This window comes from Lepisosteus oculatus, chromosome 16 (genome assembly GCF_040954835.1).
Source record: "Lepisosteus oculatus isolate fLepOcu1 chromosome 16, fLepOcu1.hap2, whole genome shotgun sequence".
Classification (NCBI taxonomy): Eukaryota; Metazoa; Chordata; class Actinopteri; order Semionotiformes; family Lepisosteidae; genus Lepisosteus; species Lepisosteus oculatus.
The window spans coordinates 10,965,222-10,993,196 of NC_090711.1; the positions used below are offsets into that span (position 1 = coordinate 10,965,222).

The 27,975-nt window shown below is 35.7% G+C and overlaps 1 long non-coding RNA gene across 2 annotated transcripts in view; it reads left to right on the top strand.

Annotated features, from left to right (window-relative positions):
- Positions 1 to 8,646: 8,646 nt before the first annotated feature.
- Positions 8,647 to 27,975, top strand: part of LOC107079542 (uncharacterized) — a 175,949-nt gene continuing 156,620 nt past the window's right edge. For both annotated transcript variants that reach the window (XR_001480490.2, XR_011181768.1), the window contains exon 1: positions 8,647 to 8,805. This is a non-coding gene — a long non-coding RNA (uncharacterized lncRNA). The remainder of the gene's footprint in view (positions 8,806 to 27,975) is intronic.

Genomic DNA, 27,975 nt, shown 5'->3' on the forward strand with positions numbered 1-27,975 from the left:
TTGTACAGCATGACATTGGTTCTTACATAAGTGACTCTAATTATCTACTGTACATGAGTGCACATTTACAGAAAAAAGAGAAATGTTCTCCAAAAACACATGGATGTTTTCAGAAACGTACAGATGCTGGAAGAATCTTATCAGGCATGAGTAGCGGATTTTTTAGAGAAACTAAAACAAGTTTAGGAATTTAATTTATCATTAAGGGTCAGCATCATCAGTTTTCCTAGCTCTCCTGAAGTGTCTAGTAAGAAAATGACTGAAAAACAAATGTTACAGCTTTGTATTCTCGGTATAAAACACACAGTATGTTGCATATATTTTGGTCTGTTTTTTGTGATTTAAGCTGATGTGGTACTCCTGTTCCCTCTGCACAGACTGTAACTTTGCATGTGGTTTTATTTGAAAGGCTAATGTTTATTGTGTTATCCATCACCTTGTGAGGTCTCTATGCATGAAATGATTAAAACATTGACCGTGAATAAAAACGTGATTTGAAAAAGGTTTGTATTAGTGAGCTATTTTGTAAGAGAAGAAAGCTTTCAAAAGGCCTCCAAACTGCATCTGAAATGCTTTGGAGTCTCAGGGAATGAAAGATTAATCTGCAGTGTTCTGTCAGCAGCCAATGTAGGAAATCTTTCTGAATTCTAAAATTGGAAATATTGATTTGAAACTTTTTCTGTCATTAAAGTGTAACATTTTTGTGCTTAACATTTCCTTCATAATGACAATATGGATTGATCAAAACCAAGAGTGCAAAGGCAAAGTAAATATTCACTAGTCATGCTTATATTACATTGCAGCACATAAAACAGTGTAGTCCCTACTTCCATCAGTTGAAGAATCCAACTTTAATATATACTTTACTCTTTTTTAAATGAAAACACTGGTTGAAATGAGGCTTAATAGCAATGGCCAACCTTGCCTGAATCAGTGGCAATTGAAAGGCTCTCTCAGTTATAGGATATAAAACTATGTAGATCTTATTATGTATTTCACTGTACAGTACAGTATACTGTATAACCATCTTTGCATCATCTCTATATAGAAAGCATCAGACCACCTGAATGTTTTTGCTAAAAAACATTTCCAGACAGGTATGATATTCTGGTTTAAGGTACTGTAGATTTTTGCAGATCCTCTGAAAGGGATAAAATGAGATTTTCTCAGATGTGATCCTCAGAGATCCCTGTCTTCAGATTTTTATTCCAAATGTGTTTAATTCAAGCCTTAAATGATCTAGTGCACCACATTTCTATACTTGATAATGTAAAAATGCAATCACACTGTTTTTTTCAACATGAATCAAGTAGAAATGTAAAAAATGTATCATTCATGTTCCAGCCAGTGCTCCTTAAAATGTATTATTCATCTTTTTAAAAAAGAATTATATTGCTCAGGCTACAAAAAGCCGATGAGCTGTAGCAACCTTGCCTTCATCAGTGCTTTTACAAACTAGACATGTGAATTTCGTTTCACAGTGTAAACTACAACACCAAGAGTTCATTCAGTTCTATCCACGTGAAAATCCAGCATTTCCATCATAAAGTTAATTACAATAATGTAATAGAGTTATGCCCAAGTCAGTAGTTTAGAATTCATATGAAACTTCTTTCACATAAAAAGTCCATCATTCAAATTCTACTATACATGTATGTTCTAATTCAAATTTAAATCATTTCAAAATTTCCTATTAAAGACTTTGTATTATTAATTAAGCATCTCAGGATACAAATACAGAACATCAATCTTTGAATCCAAATGGATACCTATACTAATCTTTTTTAATAACACTAACATTATTACAAAAACTTTTCTCTTAAACACAAATTCCCTATTTTAAGTCATAAATTACAGTAAGCCTTATTGTTCATTTACAGTATATTTATATGTTCTAGGTTTCTTTTTAAATTAACATTTTTTCCTTTTATCATAACCAACAAAGTTATGTTAAGTCATTGAAGAGCAAAGGTAGTAGTACAAGCAATAATCCCTTAATTTTGTATTTCTTACATGAATATGGGAGAGCAGAAAATTTACTTTAACATATAACATTTCTTTCAATTACAGTAGGAGAGTCCAATTCAGAGCTTTGTTCTGATTCAACCTTTTGTTCTATTGAATTTGTTTGGAAAATATTGAACACAGGCTGTTGACATTAACATAATATAAAGGACACAGACTTGTTGTTCACACTATTAAACGCTTGCAATTAATATTTAAATGCCTGTTCAATTACACTCTGAGTTGGCAGAGCACTTGAAAATAATGTTTAACCTGAAAGGCTATTAAAATTATTCTTGTTGTATTTTTATTTTTTGTACTTTTGTATTTCTACCATTACCTAATTTGTGCAGCAACTGGATGTCACAGAGATTATACTAATGTTCCCTAACTAGGTGATTCCTTGAGAAAGATACTGTATGAGATCAAAGTCCCCATTATTTATTACAGTTATTGATTGCTTTGTCCTTTTTGCATGTTTCTTTGGGTAATGATGGACTATAAATATACTGTACAGTGTATAAGTCGTCATTTCTTCCTCGGAGAAATTTTCTGTCTGAGAAAAGGATTATGATGTTGTGACTGTACGTGTAGTGTCTAAGTCGAATCATTTCATCCTAACACAGCTAAAGAGAGAGAGAAAAAAGCTTTCTGGGTTCATGCATTAGAGACAGCCTATACTAATGAATAAGACTTTTGCAATATTAAACATATATATAAGATATATATAAGCCTATAAGATACCCTAATGCAGTTTATACAGTGCACTCCAAGGACACAGAAAAAATGATGAAGAAGAATCTTCTGTCTGAATGAGAAGCACTTAGCTGGGCATCACTCAGATCAAAAACAGGAACTACCCCATATTTATTGACTTGCTAGATTCTTAGGGTTAATTTGAAATAATTCAGGAAATAAACAGAAAATCACTCAAACTAGGGCAGTTATTTCAGGATTAATTTTTGTGTTAGAGGAGGGGGGACGTGTAAAATTAAGTCTGATCTTTCATACGTGCTGTGTGCATTGTCTTTTTCAGATTTTCTCTTCTCCTTCTAAAGCTTCTTTTACAATTTTTAGGGGTGTGAATGACTTTTTAACAGAGCATAACAAACGTCTCATAAATGGGCGTTAAATACATTAGCACATTTCCGAATGTAACCAGTCTGGATTGTGTTAAGAGCAAGTGGTGTATGTGGGTGTAAACATTCATTCCTATAAAAGCAGAATGCTGTATTGAGAGTTTCATTCCATAACAAATAGATATTTAGCTCAATGGGGTGTAACAAAAGTCTCTTTTGTTATCTATTATTGTTGTAAATGTGAACTTACCTTGTCTTTTAAACATTCACTTGTAGTACTTGCAGAACCTAGTATATATTTACTGTGAGAATTATTAATTGCTTATCACAAGTTACAAAGAACAAAAAAGACAGAAAGCACTGTTAGAAGTGACTTGAATCTGTTCTAATCAGTACAGAGATAAAGTACAGTTAACCTTTGCATTCCAGTTGGATCTATTCTAAAGTTCTAAAAATGTTAGTTCTTTCAGGTTTTCAAGTATTTTTTTGTAATTTCTCACTAACATTTAACTTTCATTTAATTAACAAGTACATGAAATGTTAAAATACTGTGCAATATTTTGGTTTTATGCCTCATTTGGTTCATTTCAGATTGGAAAAATGACTAGGTAATTGTATGTCAGGTATCAGTTGTTTTGAATAACAGAACTTGAAAATAATAATAATTGAAAGAGTCTTTCCAAAGCTGACTTTGTTTCTCAAAGAATTATTTTAAAAGTATGCTGGGGTGGATATTTTATTTTAACATCCTTTCAAGTCATTAATTTTTCAAACGTTACTAATGTTTGTAGAATTAACTGATGATTTCTTGCTTTCATGGGAGTATAGCAGCACAGCCCCCTGAGTACATTTAAGATTTTTTTCACATGTGGTCCCATTGTTGCCTTATTTATCACTGGCACAGCTGATGAGATGTGGAGTGTGACAGTCACACTGCAGGCCACATTATTGCAGGGTAAAACAACCTATTTCATTTTGACTGGTGTGAATTTATTCTTCACTCCTTTATTCAACAGCACAGAAAATGCAATGACATAGAAGACTGATCTAACACCCCCTTCCCCCAACACTTAGAGTGCATTGTAAACTAATTCAGAGTGCAGTCTATTACATACATCATACCAGTACACTTAAATAGCATATACACGTATATAGGTTTATGATTCAATCCTTAATATAAAATTATTAAGAAGGGCCACCTGTAACAAACTGCTTTATGCAGTACTGCACTGTTTTAGCCTTTGTTTGAGGTTCTTATTAGTCGCATTAGGTTCTGGAAATGGCTGACAATTTTATTTCATTTGCATAAATCAAAACCTTCAATTCATGACATATCTGTTCTCAGAATTTCACATCAACAGAATTCAGTTTCACTTTACAGTTGTAAATGGAAATTATGGTTACATAAACACTGCACATGTATTTTAAAATCCTACACAGAAAAAAGTATTGTATTCATGAGTATTCACTATATTCATGGATTTCCAGTTTGACCAAATGTCAGTAAGTAGCTTCTGGCTCAGAGTGCAGGGGGTGTCCCATGGTTTGGACATAACCTGTCCAAGCCTGTGCTTTGTCACTAACTGGTGGCTCGCAATTGGCAGGGTACCAGCGTTGAGTGTCCATTAATTAGGCTGGATTCTGTCAGCTTTAATCATAATTTCATAATTTAAATGATGAACACATAAGGTGGGAGCTGCATGGATACGTACTGTATGAAAAACACATACAGTAGATGTAAAAAGTTAGCTATGGAAATGGATGACTTCCACAATTGGATCTCACTCATCAAAGTTAGCCCCTGAGCTCATCTATAAAGAAGTGATTCATCTGAAGAGATTGTTAAAAATGATACTCACTGCACTTATGTTAAGTTTTCTTTTTTCTAATGTACTTGATTTGACTGCAAGAGAATAGCTTATCTAGAAGAAAATTGGATGTTTTTGAGTGTTCAGCATTCATTTCCTCCATTGATTTCTTTGGGTGGTTATGTGACTTACATGAGTGTATTAGGACATTCCTTCACCACGTTGTACTGAGCTTAACAACATAAACACTACTTCAACACAGTCAAATTCAAGCACAATGTAAGTCAATTATGAATCATTATAGTGGGTGGCGTTATAGCATGTCCTTTAGCATCTGGCTGCCAATGATTTTCATCATAAATACAATTTTTAGTGTTACTGAATGCAGTATTTTAAAGAAGGTACTCGGAACAAATGAGCAATAGGTTGTTGAAAGATTAAGGCTAGCTAGTGTGTGAGCAAAATCTGTTATCATCTGATTCTAATATTAAGCCACTAGGGGATCTAGTGCACCAAGCTGAGCCATGCACGCCTTAATTCTACCCTTTATTGAATCAATCAAGATAATCACTTTCCATGGCTTTGGTAAGAAAGAGTTTGTTGATTTGTTTGGTTTGTTGAGAGTATTGTTGGTTAAGTTGTAGTTACAGCACCTACTGTATAGTAAATGTAAGGCAACTGACCAGAGAAACACATCTCAATGCCTTCTCTTGGCTGCATTTCCTTGACTGACTTATCTTCCTAATATCATTTATGGTCTGTTACCCTCAAAACTGTACTCTGATGGACAATTCCAATTCAGTTATTGCTCTATAATTGATAGAATACAAAGCCCCATGTTTAAAACTAATAATTATTTGTTTTCTTTTGCCTCCATAAACATCTGCTTAGATACTACTACAGGATTCCTTAACAGAGATTTAAAAAAAAAAACTGTCTGCAATTGCATGAATTAACTTGTTCTAACACAAAATTAAGCACTTCATTTACAGTAGATGCCTTGTTTTCCTGTGCACCATTATTAGCTCTGATAAAAAAGCTCATTTGCCTTACAGGTCAAACAGAAGCAGAACCTGTGTACAATTAGCAGCTTGCTCTATCACTATAATTAAGAAACTGCATCTGTTTAAAATCTGTTTAAAGGCAGTTAGATCAAGAACAAAAAAGCAAAGGCCAGGCATATACTGTATACATTACAGACAAAAGTGAGAGGGATAAGCTAACTTTGCCAAAATCAATCCCAGCAGACATGACCAACCACAGTTCTATTACAAAGGGCAATCATCATAATCTGTTCCCTTCTATGAATAATTTTATTTCTAGTTGTGTAACTTTGATTCACTAAATTATGATACAATAGTGAGATGCCATTGTACTATATGTAGACTGGGTTTATACAGTAATATACACTGTGGTTAATTATTTTTTCTTTCAATTCCATAATTACTGTCATCTTTCCTTAAATGTATAATAAATTATACATAAAGTGTGAGGATCTCTGTAGTTTTGCAAATGCTGTCTTTACAGTGTGTATGAGTATTTCAGTTAATAACAATCTTTGAAGTAAAACATTGCATCTTCATTAACTGTCCAGAACATGTCAGTGTTAGCTAACAAACTAAATCTCAGGTCAAAAGATTGTATTAATGTGTTTTAGAGACTATCTTGATTTACTGGACATCTAGAATAGAAACATCTAATGTTACATTAGATGTTTAGAAACACATTTTTGACATTTTTGTATAACAAAAATAAGTGCCGGTATGGACTACATGTTTTCTATAAATATTTTTACACAAGAAAGATTTTGAAATACATCTATCCATTTTCTATATACTATATAACCTTTTAAGGAGACTTAGTTATTATGCTTGTAGAACAATAATTTTATTCTGTCAACCTGGAATGATCTAATAAATACAGAACTGTGATTTTTAGCAGCACAGATGATCTTCTGTTTCCTCAAATAAAACATTAATTCTTAGTTTAAGAATTAGTTATTAGTTTAAAGGCAATATCAATATCATTGGTTACCACACATTGCACAAACAGTTGACTGAAAAACAAAAGGAAGTTTTTACATTGTACACATAGTATGTATTATTAAATTATTTAATTTCTATAATAAGCAATACATTGTTATTAGAAATCTGTAAATGAATTCATTGTTGCAAATGAAAAATATGTACAGTATACTGTAAATACAGTATTTGTAATTTTTTTCAACTATAATGTTTCAAAAATTAAATTTTTAAAAAATACTGTAAAAGGCTTTTTAGATAAGGTATTCTGTGCAGAAACCAACAGTTTCAGGTTGAGATATCATTAGTGTATGAAAGGAAGATGTTAAATTTGGAGCTTCAAATAGAACAGCCATACAGTATAATCAGAAAAGCACTTAGGAGGATGTCAGTGCAGAAACTGAAAAACGTTCAACTGTTTATTTCTTTCTTTCAGCCATTTCCATCTCTGGGGGTTTAAGTGCACAGATTCTTCAAGAAGTATGCTTTTTAGCTCAATGGTACAGAATACATTTTTAAAAAACTTAGTAAAGAGTAGTTCAGAAGTATCTCTATGGTATTGGAAAAAAAAAACGTATAGTAAACTGATCTGATGGTCAGGCAAAAGATACACTAGACTTTTTTTTTTCTCCAAGTTTTATTTTCTAGCTCTGTCACTCCTCTGACAGTTCTTTTGTCCCGTCTGAAGCCATGTCACAAACAAAAGGTAGAGAAAAGACCCTTCAGAATGAAAAGTTCTAATTCTCAGTAGAATGTGCGTAGCTTGGGTTGGAAGTTTGCAATTTCCAAATGACCTATTCTTTTCTTTCACACATTTCTCAGAAACTTCAAAGCATTGTTTTAATTTAAATGTATTATTTTAAATAAGTGCTAAATAAAAATAACTGCCATGATAGCGTCCTATGTGCAGTGCTAGGTGGTACGTTACAGTACAATACAGTATAATTTTCACAGAGATTATTTTACACTGAAGAGATGCTTGAGGTCTAAAGCTTGATTGAAAATAACATAGAACACTCAGTCCAAATCACTCAGCTTTTATCTTGTGGTTTTTATATTCATTAAGATTGCAGCAAAGTGCTTGTAATCCAATCCTAAAATGAAAGGGTTTAATTACAGAGTGGTCAACAGAAATTATGCATTGATTGCACCGGCAGGTAACACATCTGGTGGTGGGTTCCAAAATAAGCATTTTCTTTTTTCTGGTTTCTAACATTACAGGAATTTGATACAGATGACTGATGTGTTCTTACTGCATGGAGCTAAAAGGCTGGCATGCTTATTCAAGTTGTTATAGTTTGTTGTGCAACGTGCATGCATCACTGCTTAATTATTTGTTGAGTTTTATTAAAATATTAAAAACAATAAAGCAAGATTAGGAGTTTTTTTGCAAGGAGTGGGACTCCTGTGTCTGCTGTTTTGTGTTCCTATTGAGCTGTTAATCACCATGCTAATTGATGCCATTAATTGACTTACTTGCTTTTGTTTTCTTGGTTTAAAAATACCTTGTTTTAATTATATTGTTCCATACAGACCTCAGCAATCTCTCCTCAGCATATTGATTAATCCTTTGTTCCCTTATTTCTAACTTTTAGCAATGTAAAGTATGTGTTAAATGCATGATGAGCAAACCCAGGTGGGAATCAGGCCACACACCTGTGAGGGCAGAGTTCTGAAAATCACAACCTGGTACAGGGTTCATACTCATTTAACAGTTAAAGAGCTAAAAGCAAACTTAAAAATATTTCTTAGAGCACTTAGTTTGTAAGATTGTGTGAAACCTTAAAGGTGAAAGAAGTTCAGTCTTTAGATCAAGAGTCAAAGTCTAATATGGAATGATTTCAACAGTCTTTCAAGATATCACCACAATCCTTAACAGCAATAGTGGGGCTGGTAAGTGAAAAACTAATTTTTAGCACATGTAGTGTTTGAAAGAGCTCTTGATTTGTTAATGAATTCATTATCAAACTTTCATCTGATAACCTTGTACCCATCAGTTCTAAAATACTGTACTTCTTGGATTGTCTGCATAGCAGTGTAAATTTTCTTCAAATCTAAAAAAATGTTTTGTTATTTTTTTAAGAGCATAAGAAAGTCATTCACCCATCTTACTTGCCTTGTAGAAATGTAATGATTAAAGATCTCTATGAAAACTCTTCTTAGTTCCAGTGAGTCAGTGTGAATAAATCTCTTTCAGTGTGAGTGTATAGAAAGTGAATTCTTTCAGTGAAGAATTCTCTTTTTCCCAGTCTTGAAACTAGCTTGTCTTAATTCCCATGTAATGAGACAATACTGATGCTAACAATGCAACTCAAAACTGGGTTGTAAGCACTATTATCTGACTTTATTCTCAAGTCATAATATAAAGAATGTAAAGAAATATTCTTCATACCATAGTGCATTTGGACTACTGTCTTAAGATCCACATGACACGTGAGATCAAGGACTTGTAGGCTTTTCTCAGTGGTGATGAAAGTTTAAACAAGGTTGAAACAGATTAGAGCGGTTGGCAACAAGTCAGTAACAATAGCTCACTGACACACGTTCTACAGGATTGTGCAGTTAGGGCAAAAGACGGATTGAAATTCATTATTTTAAAGATATGCTTCAGTGCGGGCATTTAATCTTTGTGACACAGGTTAGAGCTGCTTTGACCTCCAACATGCAGCCAGGATATCAATATTTGACAGATAGTTGCGGAGGTAAAAATAAATACATACAAATGGATTTTGATGCTCATTTAGGGTGGGCCCCTTTCTGTTTTCACAATTAGTTTATTACAAAAGGAAATCTTTCTGGAGCAACTCCATTGTGCTAGGAACAATGTGCAGTCTGTTTTTTTTTTCTTTTTCTTTCTTGTTTTCATTTCACCTCGAGCTAACTTTCAAGTCTAATTCCTTGCACATTGACTTCAGTCAAACCCTCTTCTTAGGTTGAGGTTGAGGTGGTTGAAAGGATGTGGTCAAAAACCTGGAGTTAAGTTTAGACTGCTTGGTTCATTCTAGTAGATGTTCAAAAGCAAGCTTTCCCAGGATGGCTAGGAAATTCAATTCTGCTTGAAGAGACCTTACTTTGTCACGTTGCACCATGGCTCTGAAATTAACTGGATGGATCTATTAAATAGAAAAAAATGAAATAAAAAAAGCTATCAGAAAATAGAAATTGTTTATTTTAGGTATATTTCCTTTACTCATTTTACTTTTTTTACTGTCTCTCGTGCTTTTGGGCATTTGTTTCTGATAAGGCCTTTAAAACTGGGAATTTCTTAAATGTGGTCTGAAGATGCAAACAAGGTTGTAACTGACAGCTGTAGGAGTAATGGTTAGGGCTCTGCAACTTTAAGGATTCAGGTTCAAGTTCTAGATGTTTCACTGCTATTGTAGCCCTGAGCAAAGAGAGACTGATTGCTTCAGTCGAATGCTCAGGTGGATACAAACATAAGTCTCTTTGGATGAAAGTGTTAGCCAAATTAATAATAATTAACAATAGCGTGGTGACTGTGGAGTTACATGTTGGTTATTATGCTCTGTCACTGTAATTGCAATTAAATAGCACATAATTATTTCATTCATTCCTGACTAATTGTTTCATAAAGTGGTTAACAAAAAGTTTCTTCAAGTTAATTGTCTTTACCTTGTGGCAAGAGGGACATTGTACTCTGGCCCTGCTCTGCTTATAGAAAAGCAAAAAATACATGAAGTATATTCTTACAGGAATGTAGAAGAATGTTTATGCTTATTTAATTGTCTCCTTAATTGAATTACTGACCATCAGTATCAGCAGTTGGAAAGCTTCAACAATGCTAATTACAACTTATAAGGACAGTCCTGCAAAAAACATCTGTGGGGACTTCACTCTGGAGTGTGTGTTCATGTTTTTCTCTATTCAGGGGGAAAAAGGTACATTTTCTTTTGGAGAAAAAAAAACATTGAGCAGAAATGTATGCAGTCAACTGTGAATCTGTGAAAGCATTGCCGAGAGAACCATGGAGAGAGCTCTGTGTAACCTATTTATATCTTTACATTTTATTAATAATGAAAATGGATCCTGACTTTCATGACTTAAAGGAGCCATTGCTGTAGTACTGTAAAGTATGTTAATTTTCCTTCATACTGAATTGCAGGAAGGGGTTCCCGAGAGGCTTAATTGGTAAAGGAGGAATCCCGGTCCCAGGCTGATCTCTGTGATCTAGGTGTTTTGGATTCACTAGGTCTCTAGTGATCAGGATTCCTGAAGGTGTGGTGCATGATTGAGTGTTATCAAGGCTAGGCTGGGAATCCGACTGTCAGGTCTTGGCAGCACCAAAACCACGCAGGATACTGGGAGCCTGCAGATGTGCCTTTCCTCCATTCAGCGCTGAATAGGCTGCTCAATTTTGTCATTTTCCCCACATGTGGCTGCAGGGCTCATATCCCTGAGGCTTAACCTGGAAAAACATGATTTCAAATTGGGTGGATACATTAAAAAAATAAAATTGTGGAGAAACCTCCCACTTTCTCAAGAGTTTGCCTTCTTGAGGCCCATGAGTGCAACATGATGGCGATTAAAATGTGCTTCCTTTTTGGGGCCCCCTCTTCCCTTGAAAACATCCAAACTAGTCACTGTCTGCTGGTGCAGTTGAGACGCTCCTGACCACGTTCACAAACTGGGGGCCCATTTGTGCTAGTGGGCATCTGAATTTGCTTATTCATACAGTATGACTGAGAATACATGCAGTTATAGTATCTTTTACTGTGGAAATCTTGTTAAAATAAAGAGCTCATGATATGTTGTGTTATTGTGAACTCAGGTGGAATGATAACATAAAACCTCCAGGGCTAGGAATGCATATACTGTACAGTATCTCAGTGAGTCAATGATATGTTTTTTGCTTATGTGAAAAAAGATTTCTAAATTAAATAAATACAAAATTTTCATATCTGTGGAAGTTATGCATTTATTTTACCATTATACACTGACCTACAGTACTATAGTCTGCAGTACCAGACCAGAGTTTGTCCTCTGTGTGCAGTACTGTGAAAGAAGGCTGACTGAAGAAGAGTAATGCCTTTGGAGCACTACTGAAGGCAACAACAGTAATTGCACTCTAACATGTCTGCTCTTATAGCCAAAAGTCTTTAAAGGCAGCGGTTAATGGGGAAACAGAAGGCAAGAAATCACTTGCTGTACTGTATGTTGTGCACTGGTTGGCATTCATGCTTTGCAGCATTGTGGCCCTGGGTTCAATTTCTGGAGTGCTATTTGTGTGGAGTTTGCATGTTCTCCCCAAGTTTGCCTGGGTTTCCTTCAAGTGCTTTGTTTTTTTTCCCACAGTCCAAAGATATGCTAGTAGATTATATGGCTTCTTTACAATTGGTATGATCGTGTGTTTGTGTCTGTCTGTGTACATTCTGCAATGGACTGGTGTTCCATTTTGAGGGTTTAACCTGCCTTGCACCCTGGGCCACTGTCACCCTGAATTGCATAAGCTGTTATAGAAAGTGATGTGACAATCTGATGTGATTAGGAAGTTTCTTGATCACTACTCATATATCGTTATGGCTACAGGATCTCATATCTATATAGTTACCATACCATATCTCCACAAAAAAACTCTGAACATTCAGTGGACATTTTGCAACTGGATTTGTTTGGAAGTATTTTTTGCATAGAATCCACTCTGACTACTACCCAGTGCTTGATTTTATATAGTGATGTTCTAGAGTTCAATGTGAAAGCTTCAGATATTGATATTTTCCTATGCCTTTAGGGCAAACCCATGGTGAAACCAATATTTTTTGATAATGAGGTTAACAACAAAAGTCAGTAACATAGTAATTTGCAGTCAAGTAAATCCATTATCTTTTGCGGTCTGCTCGGTTTTCTTTATTTCCTGTAAAACAAAAAATAGATGCCAGTGAGTGGAGCTCAGTTATTTAAGTCACTGATGCTTATGCATGAAAAGACCATAACAAGTTCATGGGAACTAGACTTCATGTCTGACACATGCTGAGGTTGCCTGGAGTTCAAATAGAGGGTTTCAGTTCCCAAGCGACCCCCTACGGTTAATATATACCTACAGTATACATCCATAAGATATTGTGACTTGATATTGTGTGTAAGAATACTTGTAAGAACTACAGTATTAGTAATAGAACGTGAAGCAGACCCCTGGAGTGAAATAAATACACTTTATTCAGCAGCAGTGCTTTGTGCAAGACTCCAATGCACAGACAGCACATCTCATAGGAGACATTATGCCACAAAGGTTGCAAACAGGATAGATTGCAGAGACAGGCATTGCAAGGCCACTCGTTTCAGACAGATACAAATTCCACCTTGTCTATGAAACTGTAATTCCAGCATTCTAACCAACCAGACTATACCTATCCCAGACACTTGGGGAGCTTCACAGGCAGATGGTTTTCCACTCTATTATATATTCCACTATGATGCATACTATATTTTAGCTATTTAAAATTGTACTTGTACAGTATTTTAAGCAGGTGCCTGGATGGTTAGCATTGCTGCATTGCAGTGATGGGGCCTGGATCAAATTCCTATGGTGCTATCTGCGTGGTCTGTATATCCCCCATGTGTCAGGTGTTCTGATTTTCATAGATGTGCTGGGAGGTAAAGTGGCTATTGGAAACTTAACCTTGGTGCGAGTGTGTGCGTCTATGTGCTCTGTGATGGGCTGGCATCCGATTTGGGGTGTAAACAGCTAAACCACCTATTCAGGTGGGTGACTGCGTCAGCATGCGTACGCTGCAAAGGAACAAGTAATAGGTTTATTCTATGCTGACAAAAGAAGAAAGAAGCCTTCTTCACACCTGAAGAAGGCTCCACAGCCGAAACGTGGTGTTTTCTTTCTTCTTTTTTTCAGCATGGAATAAACTTATTACTTGTTCCTTTGTAAACCACCTATTTCTTGCCGGGATGGGCTCCACTGTCACTCAGGATTTGATGAAGCAGTTAGATAATAGAGAGTTGTACAGTATATTCAGAAAGGTGCATTTGCAATTATTTGGGTTTTATTTTAAGCTAACCTATCTGCATTTTAATAACTACTATAATCACCTTAATAAAATAATATTGATCTGAAGTTGGCTTTGTAGACATGATCCTTTCAGTATGGCAGTCGTTTACTATAACTTTATAAAACCTTCAGTAATTGATTCATAATAGACATATCTTGGTCTTTTGTGCTATTATTGTGATGACATTTCATATAGAACAGTAAAAAAAATGTTTATCCATTTAAATAGATGAAGAGAAATGTTCTTAAATATGTTTATATCTATTGAAAATTAATCTTCTTAATCATCTTTCCTGCTATAATACACCTAGTGCATTTTTATTTATTGTACTGTATTGTAAAAGTTCTGTAGTGTTTTATTTGCATTATATTTTACATTTGATCAGTGACCTCTAAAAGTTTAAAGACAAGCACTGCTGTTGTCATCCAAGCACAGACACTAATGCTTCATGCCCAATTATATTTTGTACCTGGTAATAGATATTTTCCTGATTTTTTTTTATTAAAGGTACAAATTACATTTCTGGGAAGAATTGAAAATGAGCATTTCTCATATTCTTCTACTCGATGGGAAACAATTTATTTTACAACAATTTTTGCATTTCTTCCATTTTATACCCACTCAATTTGGAATTGGCATTTCTTTCTTTACTTCTCAGCTTGCTGCAATGATCCTTGCACTGCTTGGAGAGATTGAGGATGTGCAGTTGGGCTCCTCTGATCTTTTTACCCAAAGATGCCTTCATCTTTTTACGGACTGCAGGCTCTGCTTTGCTTAAGAGAAAGCTTAATGACTAATGGAGGAGTCTGCAGTCAGTCACCCAGGAAGTCACAATCACTCACTGTTTTGATTACAGTACACTGGTTAATAATCCTGCTCCTAGTGGAATTGTGAAACCTGGTCATCACACAACCCAGACCTTCACTGTTTGGACCATTCAGAAACCCCAAAACCATCTTTTTGTTAAATACAAAAAAAAATCGGGCTCAAATTGGAATTTTGTGCATCATGTCCTCAGGTGACAGCACAACAGGTGGCTGGCATGTTGCAAGAGTCACGGCAACAGTATGTGGCAAGACATATGACTTATCCCAGTTCTTCCTGTGGCAGAATTTAAAACAGAAATCCTGGTCATAGTCAGCAAATAATAATAGCTCAATCCTGTGCTCTAACAAGCAACGCTTGTATGGTGCTCTGCCTGTGTCTTGTTTGTTTTTTTTCCCCATCACTGGTTATATGCAGCAAATTTGTAAAGCTTGGAGTTGAATTTGAAAACTATATTACAGTTGGTAGTGTTGATAAACCACTACTATTTGGATCAGAATTTATAATCCAGTGCCCCACCATGGTGATCAGAAGGTACTGTCACTGAGGTGAAAACATTCCACTATTTCATGTACTGACCGTTTGGCCATTAAAGATCCCACTGTACATTTTGCAAGAATTAAGGGTGTTTATCCCTTATCTCCTGACTGAATTCCATTCTAGGTTCAATCTAGCCTCCCTAAAGTTCACATGTAATTTGTAAAATAGACTCTTGGCATAATTGTTCATTTTTCTCCAGTATCTGCTATGTGCTGGGACTTCTGGTGCTGCACTTCAGTGGTGGATGAAGTGTGTCACCTCATAAGAACATAAGGATCGCAAAACACAAGAATAGGCCATTCAGCCCATCGAGTCCATTTGGTAGTTTGTACTGTAGCTACTGTAACTGAGCCAACGAGCTCATACTGCCATTTCATAAAGGGAGCAGGTATCCGCTTCAACGACAGGGCTGGTTAACTTGTTCCATATTCTCAAAAACTTCCACATATTTTCCACTTGGGTCCCCTGGTTTATTTTTCAGTGTAGATTCTGGAGAAGTGTTAATTCTTGTAACAGGTCCCCTCATAGTCTAAAACAGCTCAGTTATACTGTATAAATAGAGCACTTTGGAATACTTCAGGTAAAAGGTGCAAAAATCGCTATTAAGTAACATTTGAAGTTATATTTATAATGTCCCCACTAAGTAACTATTTGTGTTAATGCAGCCATTACATTAAGTCATCTGTCCATGCACATATTATTACATCTCTATCTCCATAGCTTTCACACTGGGATATCATGAATATTTTAACAGCTACACTTTATTTCAAGCTGATCTCCAACCTAATGAAATAATCATTAGACAAATACTGTACATATCTAACATGTCATTAATTAACTGTTCATTATAGCATGTATTTATACACGGTGAAGAACAAATCAAAATATAAACTTTGTATTTAACTAATAAAGCCAAGCTGAAGATGAAGCTTAAAATTAGAATGCAGCACAATCTGTGAATCTATATAAAGTACAGTGCATGTTAAAATATCCCATATCCTGAGGAAAAAAACAAACATAGCACCTAGACCTTGATAATAACTGTTATGTATGATTCAGAGAAATTAGTCTTGACTTTAAACCAACACATTCATAACAGTCTTTCCCTCAATTTATATTTTGGTCTCTAAAGATGTTCCATTCCATCCCCCTGGATAGAAAATTGCACATTATCTTTCAAATTATCTCCTTGCAAATTAAAAATTGAACAGTCCATCCAGACTGTTGTTGTTTTCCTGTGAATTATTCTTTTGTTTTCATCTTCTCTAACTGTTGTATTTTACATATGAATGGCCCAGCATCTGTACAGACATTTGTTTGTGAATTTGTTTTTAAATTATTACAGCCAGCTTCCCACTCCAGGTATACATCATTTTATGCTATTCATTTTTCAATTGATGAGCCAGTAAGGTCAGAGGCCAGTTCTCAAGGGCCAGCTTTGTCTGTTTCCATGCATACAGAATGCAGTGCACAACACAGAGGTCCTCATTTGTGCTCCCTGTAAAGATACCAATTGCTCTGTCTCTACAGGAATGCTTTGCTATGTTAATGTTTGAATCTCAGCTGTGCAACTTCTAAAGTTCATAGGCAAACCCTTAAACAGACCCTCTTGCACTCTTCAGCTGAAGTATGTCCTTTGTCTCTCCTCTGCAGAGTCTGCCTCAGAAAATATTTCCTGTTTGTTGAGAGCGAAAACTAAATTAGCACTTTAAAATTCTTACTGCATCACTATACTGAAGTTTTTCTTAAACAGTTTACTTAACTGTACACCATGTCTTTTTGTCATACTGTATAAGGTTGAAAGAATCATAAAACCAGCACACAAGCTTAACAGAGTTCTCCTTGTGGAAAGCTCTAATACAGTATATTAAAACAGAGTAAACCACTGAGCTCATTTTTTTATAGTTTGTAGTTAATTGACCCTCGTTTATAATTAACTGATTTCTTAAAAGAAGCCAGTTAAGTTGCAGGGCAACTTGTTCTATTCTCCCACAACCCTTTGGGTAAACAAGTACCGTTTTCTGGTTTAAATGCACTCCTACTGTATATGGTTCCACCTGTATTTATTGGGTTTTGGTTCAGTGTTCATTCTGAAGAAATCTTGGGTTGACTTAATCATTTCCTTAAAGTAATTTAAAAAAATATATATTAGTACATTTATTTTTACCATGTTTCTGTGCTTTCACTATATATTTATCACTGGGTTTTATATAGAAACACACATTGTGTGACATTACTGTTGTTGGACTTACAGTACTGTATGAGTTGAGAGCACAATGATTTTTTGGAATTGCACCTGACAAACATTGTTAGATCTGTTTTGTACTCTTTTGTTCTGGACACTGAACCTCTTTATACTGTCAGAAATAGTCTATTGAGTACAACCCTGCCAAAACTCCACAATGCCCTACTGTATGGGAGATCTCACCTGCTGATGAGGCAGAACAAGATGTTTAAGTTTTCACAGAGTGCTAAATCCTTAACTAGTTCCTTAGAGCTGGCCCAAGGTGGATGTGTTTTATAATGAGAACTCTAGAGATCTAGGTTATTTGGCTGATAAAATTGGAGAGGGGTTTAAAACGATACTGACTGGAGAGTTAGGGATTTAAAACTAAACAGCTTCAAGATATACAGTATACGGATTAATCATCATTGTTGGGGAAGAAATGAATGAACCTAATTCAGCCTAAGTATCATGCCCATTCATGCCATATTATTGCTAATCAACCTCAGAACACTACAGCCATTTTCAGACCTTCAGACCTGCCAATCAGACCATTGCTGTGACAACAAGATTTGGATGGAAATCAATCCCACTTAAAAGTATTTAATACCTTTCCTATTTGAGATCTGCCTTCGCAATACTTCACCATTCAGTCTTAGTGTGTCTTTACCTTGTCTTGGCATTTACAGTACCTTGTACCCACAGATCAGGCAAATGTTGTCTATATCAGTTCATTGCTCTGTGGAGAGGCTTCAGCCTGGGCTACTGTTCTGTGGAAAACAGATGAACTACTCTGCTATAATTTGGCTCTATTTATGAGCAGTTTGTACAGTTTTTGATGTACTGAGACACTCTTTTAGAATCCTTGCGTCAGTCACGTTGTCCTTGCTAAGACATGTCTGTTTCTCCATACAATTTAGATTTGTAGCTATCAAGAGTGGTTGGTGCAAAGAGACTTTAATTGTTCTATTTATTGCAGCTCTTGAAACTTGAATGATTAATTTGTGTGCAGAGACCTACCACAGTTTATGGAATCTCCTTTTGGTCTGGCTGCTCCTTTGGATGTTTGAATTTGAAAGAGATGGTGGGAAAGATCTAGGAATGTTTCCTCTGAATCTACTCCTGATAACTCTAACTCATAATCTGCAAGTTCAGCTAGAAACCCCGTTTGTTTTTCCTATGGCTCCTGCTGAGATGGGACCTATGCAAATTGGACAAGCTAGAATTACTGCAGCAGAGGTTACCTCTGACCAGACCCCTCAGTTTATCTCTATATTCTGGCTGGCTTTTTGTTGGAGGCTGGGTATTTAAAATCAACTTGTCAGGCTATCATCCTGAGAGCAACAGGAAACTTCCCGAGCAGTTTTCCACTGAGATGTCTTCATTTCAGTACATCTATGGATATCAACTCCCTGTTCTGGCTCTGGATCCTGATGATATGGATGTTTCTGCTGCGAACCGTTTTTCCCACAACCTACGGGACAATGGAAAAGGGTGCATCTCAACCTTCTTAAAAGAAAAATAGAAGAAGATATAGAGATGCAGAGATTCATTCATGGGTGCAGGCTTAAACCTCCTTGCGCCTGGGCAGATGGTCTACCTCCACACATCTTCACTTGTGGGTTCCTTTAAACAAGTTGGCTGTCAGATTTTATTGGCCCATTTAGGATCTTGTGGCAAATCAACCCAGGCACCTAGCTCTTTTACATTCATTTAGCCTCTGTCTCTAACCTAACTTCTATGTCTCTTTACTTAAACCTGTTTCTAGCACTCCACTGTCATCTGCTCCTACTGGACTAGCTGCTCATCCCATGGAAAAGTTTCAGGAACTAGTTCCTCAGCCTGTTGTGATCTCCCACCTGGTTCAGGATGATGTCCAGTATCTTATCCGCTGGAGAGGTTGAGAACAGGGGAAGTTGACCTGAACATTGAGGACCTTAATGTCTCTTTTAGCTTTTTTTTTAAAAAATGCTGCTGTACCCTAAATTCCTAATGCCATACTTATACATACGTGCACATAATCCCTTTTGTGTTTCCACAGATGAATGACTCAGTTACTAGCCTCCCATGTCACCATGTCATGGCAAACTGATAGCTCTCAGTAATTATGGTTCTGGAGTTGTAAATATTCACATATTTGCACACCATTCTGTTTTGAATCCTTCTGTATGAAATGAGATATGAAAACGACAACTAAGACATACGTAATAAAAACTAAAGACCTTTCAATACCCTCTGGTTAAATCTTTATAGTGCAGACATTCCATGAACCTGTTGCAAGAAAAAACACTTGACTATAAGAACTTTAGGTTTGTGGATTGATTAATTAAAGGTTTATTTGACATTTATCTTCCTTGAGTGACAGCAGAGAGTGCTAGCTTTGGTGTGGTGGCATTATGTGGCTCAGGGGCATAAAACAACATCTTTTTAATGCAGTATATTAACGTGTGAAGTTCATATAATTTCAGTCAACACCTAGAACAGCCTTGGAGTGCCATGGGGCTTTACTATTTTTAAAACCCTTCTAAGCAACCAGTAGGATGTTCAAAGATTAACAGAACTGCCAGGCTTAATATGCAGTGCGTGTAGGGTCAAAGTGAACACCACTGCCATCTTTAGTGAAACTCCTGCATCTGGATAAATGCAGGGGGTGAAGACAATAATTTTAAAGTTTGAGGACTATATTAAAGAAAGTACAAACAATAAATTCAATACACTCATCCTCCTTATTTTCAAAAACCATTTTCTGAACTGACAGATAAACCTTATGGTTCTTCTGCAAAAATATTAAATTGACATTCAAAACAAGATGTGGAGCAAGCATCTAAAGTGATCCTCAGTCCTACTTTAACAACTACAGTATGTGAAGGAGATTCCTGGGTAAGGGAGGCTTTTCAACTAATACACATTAAAATAGTGTTTTAATTTTTAAGCCCCTCAATTTTAAATATTTTTTTAGATGATACTCTTAATTACGAGCTAAAGGAAAGATGTTAATTGTTTTTTTAAGTGTCTGCCCTCTATGGCTCTACTTAACCTTCTCACTGGTTATTTTTCACACACAACAAAACTGAGAAGATCATGCCTGGGTAATTATTTGTCAAACAAAAGTCACCCATGTGGATGATTAAGATTAGTTCTACTTGTTTAGTTCATTGATTTTAATGTATTTTAACATAACATAATGTCAACAGTTTTTTTTTGTAAGAAGGTACTACGAACAGTATATACTGTAAGATACATTGTAAAAAGCTACGGTATGCAACAAAAATACTTCAGGTCTTTTTGTCTTTACTTGACATTACTAAACTGTGCTGAACATCTGCAGAAAACGGCTAATGTGCCCAATTATAGCTTTCCAGATAAGTTGACTAGCAGAGGAAAACTGAAAATTAATAACCCTAAGGTTTTTAAAAGCTAGTGAGACTTGGTGAAAATAACCATTTGGTGCCCAATATGTTTCTATGGAGAATTGCTACATTTCTATAGAAACATTTAAGTTATTTTTGTAAGGAGTTAAACAAGAAGGAAAGGTTTATTGTCTGTTTGCTTTTAAATAGCACATCTCTGCTTGCTGGGGTAGACTCTAGCTCCCCCGTGGCCCTGAATTGAATAAAGCAGTATGAAAATGGATGGATGGATCCTTGGGTTAGCCGTGACATTATGAACAGATTCAGACACTAGTAACCTCACATCCTGGGGATAACAAAGGCAGAAAACGGCACCCTGTGGATCATTTTTTTTAGCATTAGCAATCTGGGGTCACCCGAGTGTGACACTGAAAGACAGTAGGAAATACTATTATGTGTTGAAAGACACAATAGTGACAACAACAAAAAAAAAATGTATGATAAAACTCAACAAGTGCAGGAATTCCACATCTTTGTCCAGTATCAGAAAGCTGTTTATTCCTTTTAAGTGTCCTGGCAATCCATAGCCTATTCTGGATTTTTGGGATGCCAGTTCGCATCATAATGTAGATGGGAAGACAGTTCTTCACATAATAAACATTCAGAGAGAAAACGCATTGAGTGAAACTAGCTAAATTAGCCAGCATGTCTCTGTAAAGTAACACACAAGGTGTCCCAGGTTGGAATCAAACCCTGTACCCTGTTGAAGAAATATTTAGTACCACAACCACTCACCCCAGCTCTAGCCCAGTTTATTGATTTAAAACTAATGGGTTTAAATCAATAAACAAAATAATCGATTCTTAAAACGAAAATCAAAGCTGTATCATTTCTTTACAGCAGCACCATTTTTCAGCACCATCAGATCAGCAACACATTGTCTTCAGGCTTAACCTTTCAATAGGTCAATTTAATAAAATATAAGGAGAAAAACAAGAAATGTTAAGAGAGAATGGAACACTTCTTATGAACAGCAGAAAAGGCCATTCTTGATGCCCTTCTCCTACAGTAAGTGTTTTCCTTAAACTGTGTGGCCTTTTTAAGATTAGCTCCAAAGTCAGCTCCAGCTCTTTGGAAAAGGCCTAGTATCTCTTTGCTCCACAAAAAAGCAAACGTGACAGTCCCTGAGGCTTTCCTGAGGAAAAATATAGTTTGATTGAACCAAGAAAGAAGACTGATAATGGTATGTATGGAGAACTAAATGATTCACAAATAAAAAGAGAATATCTGCTTAAATTAATAGAATCACCGGTAATGCCACTCGGCTTCAGCAACAGACAGCTGTGCTTGCTGTGCTGTCTGTGCAGGCATCTTCAAGTTTGATTGACATTCATATACTAGCTTTCCAGCTAAATGATGTGTTACAGTTCAGCAATGACCCTCCCAATTTCATTGTCCTTGAAAATGCTGTTTGTCAGTAAAAACAGATAAGAGGCTGCACTATAGGTTTTGAGGGTCATTAACATTTTAACAGAATGATGAGAACTAAGTAAGCTGAGGCATTTACAACGTTGGCGGCCTGCTGAGGGCGGTTAAAGATTTTGTCAGAAAATGCTGCTTTTCATGTTGTATGCTCCAGCAACTGGAGTACAGTGACAGAGAATAGAAAAGAATATACATTCAGTTTTGTTTCTAATTTAACTGTGATCTTTAAAAAAAATATTGAATTGCATACAGGTGTGTTACTTCAACAGCTGTAGCAACATTCCTCTTGGGATATCCAATGTCCTATTTCTCAAGATTTCCCACGACTTGTACAGTAATTGTAAAATTAGCGTATTCTGTGACTAAATTACCCTAGGTTTTCCAAAATGCAGCCTACCGCTTGTTATTTCATAGAAACACTGGACTGCTTCTAACGTTGGAATGAGTAAATTGTTCAGCTGTGATAATCATTTGACCCAGTTTGTTCCACAGTATGTTGTGCTGGTCAGGCCCTTCGTGATTTCCATGTGTTTTTATTTTAATTTTTCATTCTGATTTCAAGCTTTATGGTAACTTTTTAAGTATTGCATATTTAAAGTGAGCTCTGTCTGTAGTTTCCAGAATTTAAGATCCTTCTTTCAACTGCTTACATTATGATATGGCACCTTATTTTCAGATAAAATGCATAAAAATATATACAAAACTTTTACATAAAATTTGAATCTTTCTAAAAATTGCAATGAAGTTGTAGAAAAACAATGAAGGAGCAGTTCAGATGTACTTTGCTTCTGCTGCAGACTACCAACTTGAGACTGAAGTTGCTGATGTATTGAAATGAGTGAAGAAAAGAATGGAATTCCAGTAATGCGGAAAAAATTCCAAGGAAAAGTTTAGAAAGAAAATTGAGACACTCATCTTGTCTTCCAAGATTTTCAGCTTTGTGACAACAGTTACAATGCTTACGGTACTGTATTAAATACATTTATTACATTTGAATATTTATTTCTCCTTAGTGAATATAAAAAAAGTTTTTTATGAGGAATTTATCTTCAATGTTTAAGATCTCTTTAACTTTGCATCCAAGTAAACTCATTCAAAATAATGTGGGAGTCTTAAAATATCCTGTGCCCTGTTTTGGCTTCTAAAAACACTCTGAAGCACATTACAAACCTGAAACAATAGGGATCTATTCTGTTCACTTGGAAACATTTAACCTGCTAAGTACTGTGTAGAGTGTGGATGTGCTGCTTGCTGTACATATACCCGTACGTACCAACAGAGATGTGGAAAGAATGTTTCAATATTGGTCAGATTTTCTTTGGCCTTATGAGCCAAGTGCTACAGTATGTCTATAAAAGATAGTTCAGATTATTTGAGATGTGCCCAATTTGGATCTGCTCTGATACATTGCAACACTTGTTAATTGTGCTATTCCTTATCAAAGTTTTGTTGGGTAATTGGAAGGCTTTTATTTTATTTTTTTAATGAATGCTTTCCTGTCTGATGCCTCACATGTGAAAGAACAGCAGATCTCTTAGGTAGGTTCATTTCTAGTGGAACCAATTAGAATATACAGTACCTTAGGCAAATTTAATAAAATTATGCTTTTTTTGGCGATGCGCCGGTCTACTGAAAAGAAGGGCATTTCAATAACTTTCTGATTAATTTTATGACTAAAATAAAAGTTAACAGATTTACCAATTTAAATCTACTACATTTTTTCAACTTTTTAATTTGTACATTCTGAATTGTAGTTAATGTAACTTTTACAGTGATGGTCCAGAGCTGCTGTTATGAGTCACCTACTGTACATGACTCTGCTTTAAGCACAGGAAGATTGTCCATTTGCTCTGAAACAAATGAGACTCTCGCTGCAAAGCAGTTTGAGCCATCTCAGTTTTGCAAGCCAACACCAAATACTGGGTATTTCCAGTTCACAGAAGAGCAGTAAGAAAGCTACAAATGAGAGGACAGCATTTAGTTTATCTTTACTGCTTTGGTTTTCAAGTATGTTTGAGCTCATAATACCTTTTCCTGTGGTATTTTACTCCAGAAAGAACAGAGGAAAAACCCAGAACATTTTTTGGAGATATGTCCTCATTTTTAGTGCTTAATAATCATCCTCTTAATTTGCAGTTACATTCTAGGGTCCTTGTTTCACTATCCCTGCTGTAATAATTCCCTTGTTTTGATTTAATTAGTACATTTCAGTGTTTTAAACAAGGAACCCTGGGATGTCAGATTTTCTACACTTATTTAACCTGTCTGAGCAGTTTTAAGGTGAGGGGACCAAAAATGTATACATTTTTCAAAATCGGGCATTGTCGGTGGTTTCTATCATCTCGCATAAATAATGTTGGTTTAAATTGTATTGTTTTCACTATATGCATGTTCGTCTTTTTGCCCTTTTGTAGAACATAGTGTAAATATATTGAACTGCTATGAGAAGGGAGTTCTCTTTCTCCACATGAAATAAATATTTTAATTATGTGAAATAAAGGTGGGAATGAAACTAAGATGCCCTGCTGTATGACCCTTAAAGACTGGAGTTGAGCAACACTGTTCTGTGAGAAGCACGTACTTCAGCTAATAAATCTAATATATTATAAGAACACTGATGATTTTAAGGCTATTTTCACATTTTATAATTGCTTACAATATCATCTTATAGGTACTCTTGTAGGTACGGTTATTTGAACAAAATCATTGTTTTTCTGACCTGAGTTCTTATAGTTGTAACAGTAGATAATTTTAACAAAGATGCATACATTAAAAGCATGGTTTTGGAGCAACAAAATATGTAACATTTGTTATTCAGCTGAGTTGTACTAACTTTATTTTTATGTAACCTTTGCTTTTGTATGAAATTTATCTCCCTGGTTCCTGTCACAATTATTAGATTATTAGGACTGCCTGTGGCAGTGGCTTTCAAATTCCCCTGATAGCACCTGCAAGCCATATGTTTACTTCTCAAAGGAAACAGTCATCTCATGCTCATTCTGTCCACATTTTTAAAGCCTTCTAACATTTCAATAAAAGCAGACGTATACTTTTTCTCTGTTGAATCTAGCCTTGTAAATGTTCACTCAAGAAGTGGCATAAAGCAATAAGAGGAAGACTTTTAGCTCTAAAAGCACAGATTTGAATATTGCTTGAAATGTTCCCAGGATCTATCTTATGAAATTGACAGTAGTTCACACACTTATTTCTTCTCTTTATTTGCATGAAGTCATTCTTAGAGAGTATTAAATTGGCATTTAATCCAATGGGATAATAGTTATGCCCAGTGTGGAGGACTGCACACTTATGCCAACTCCAATAATTTACCATTCAGAAAGACTAAAGACCCTTCTCCACCCCCTCCCCTTAAGGGACACGGGGCTAAACTCCTCCTACTTTTAATTGAGGAAGAAATCTATTGAATGCGGTGGTTATGAGTTTTTTCCAGGTACCCAGGGAGAAACAAATCATTCTTTTTCATTTCTAAGTATTGTCAAGTGTTAGACCTGGCAAAAGTGTGACCAGATCCACCATCTCCTAGATAATGGTGGCCACCAAACTGATCTAACCACATATATTAAAGTTTGGGGATGAACCCCAAAAATGCCATAGTGAATAAAACCATTATCACTATTACTTTTGTGATGTGAACAGATGGAATTGCAGTACACAGCCAGACAAGATGGTCAAGGACTCGGATATACAGTACAGTACGTAGGCCCAAAGTGTCAGTAAACGCAAAACCAAGCAATGAAACCAATTCCAAAACTTTGGAGAAGACTCCAGGTGACTTCTGCATATGGGAGACTATTACTGTATTTCATCTCTCTCTCTTAGCTAGGAAGGTAGAAAAAGGAAGTACTCAAGTGCTCAATGGAAGAAGAATAGAAAGGTCAAGGGAAGGAACGAGGTGCTCTTGAGTCCAAGCTTAAAAGTTCACAAAACCAATATGCCTTCTTTATTTAAAAAAAATTCTGGATCAAACCAGGAGAAAAGAGTACTTTTGTACCCTCGTAGGGCTGTAATAGGAAAACAAATATGGAGGGAATGATGAAACCAAGACACAACCAAACACTAATTCACAATTTTGTACAGATACAGGGTCTGTAGCTGGGGAAGATAGGAGCGGGGATGCATATAGAACTTCATGCTCCTGACTGGCCTGCCAGTGGCAGTTGAATAATGCTTAGTTCTTGGCTTTGGGGGAGGCAATATTCCATTGGTTGGTCACTACTGTTCAAAACGAAAGGGAACAGCAGGCTTTATAGGTTGCCATTAATCAGTGATTTTGTGAGACATTGTACAACTTCATTTTGAACATTTAAGCAGACAAATTGTTCAATCAAGTATTTTAGACATAATTTGGAATGAAAACCTCAGTTCCTAGTCTTGTGGGACCAGCACCGGCCACTCCTGATTTAAGTTAATAAATTACCTGGTAAATTGATCAAGAAGAACTATTTGATCCATTTACTTACCCCTTAATGGCTGAGGGTGACCTGTAAAATCTGCTAGATTGAATCTGTCTAAGATTGTTTCACATTTTGCAAATAAAAACTGAAAGAGCATTCAAGAATAGGAGTACAAGTTTTTTGGCCTAGTGCACAGTGCATAGATCATTTATTATTATTTTCTTCCATTTCATTTAGGCTTTTTTTGTTGTCTTTTAATTTCCAATCTGGTTTAAATAGAATAACATTTACAGTATATTGTAAATTTACAAGTTTGGAGACGGGGGCTTTAAACTGAGACATCTAAATTGAGACTTTAAATTTAGATGCTTACTTAAGAGTCTTAAATCTTTGACTGCAAAGCCAACTTTTTTGTGCTGTTTGACTTGTTTCATTTTTTTTAGTTGAAGGTAATACCTCTTATCATGAGCGAAATAAAATGTTTTGGATTTATTACTAAGGAATCTTCACTTTATTAAGCTGTCATGGCTGGCTTTGAGGGCCTCCCGCTATGTGAACTATAAAATCTGATTTAAAGGTCATAGGAAAAAACATGACACCTGCAATCTCTTATGGAATTGTTTTGTAGAACTAAGCAGAGTTTACCACAAGAGAAAATTGCAGTCAGTCAATATAAGTCATTTCAATCGCCTCATTTTTCATCAGGTTATGACCTTTCCCCACTCCCTGATTTGCAAACATGTTCCAAAACACTCCATGTGCTCCACATTCAATGTGAAGAAAGAGAACCAACTCTGTCACACATTAAAGAGAAATCAGGATTGTATGATGTGTTGCTTTCTCTTGTTTTGCACTCAATAGCAATTAATTTTACCTTGACTGACCATGTCACAGGCAACAACCTTGTATGCATGTCATAATGCAATCTTGTGCTCAACAGCTGTTTAATGTTGATGTAGAAGTTGTTGTATTCTATAGGATTTCTGGTTCTTACAGCCAAAAGACTGGATATGAAAGAGAAAATACTGTAATTTAAACTGCGATTATCTATTAAGTTCTAAAAGAAAAAAAATCACTGGTAGAATTTAGAATTTTTTGAGTCCTGAAAACATGTAATGAAGTAATAATCCTATATTGAACACCCTCCTTCTTACAACATTGTAAAGTTTTCAGAGAATTGTGATGTGCTTAACTGCTGTTTATGTGTT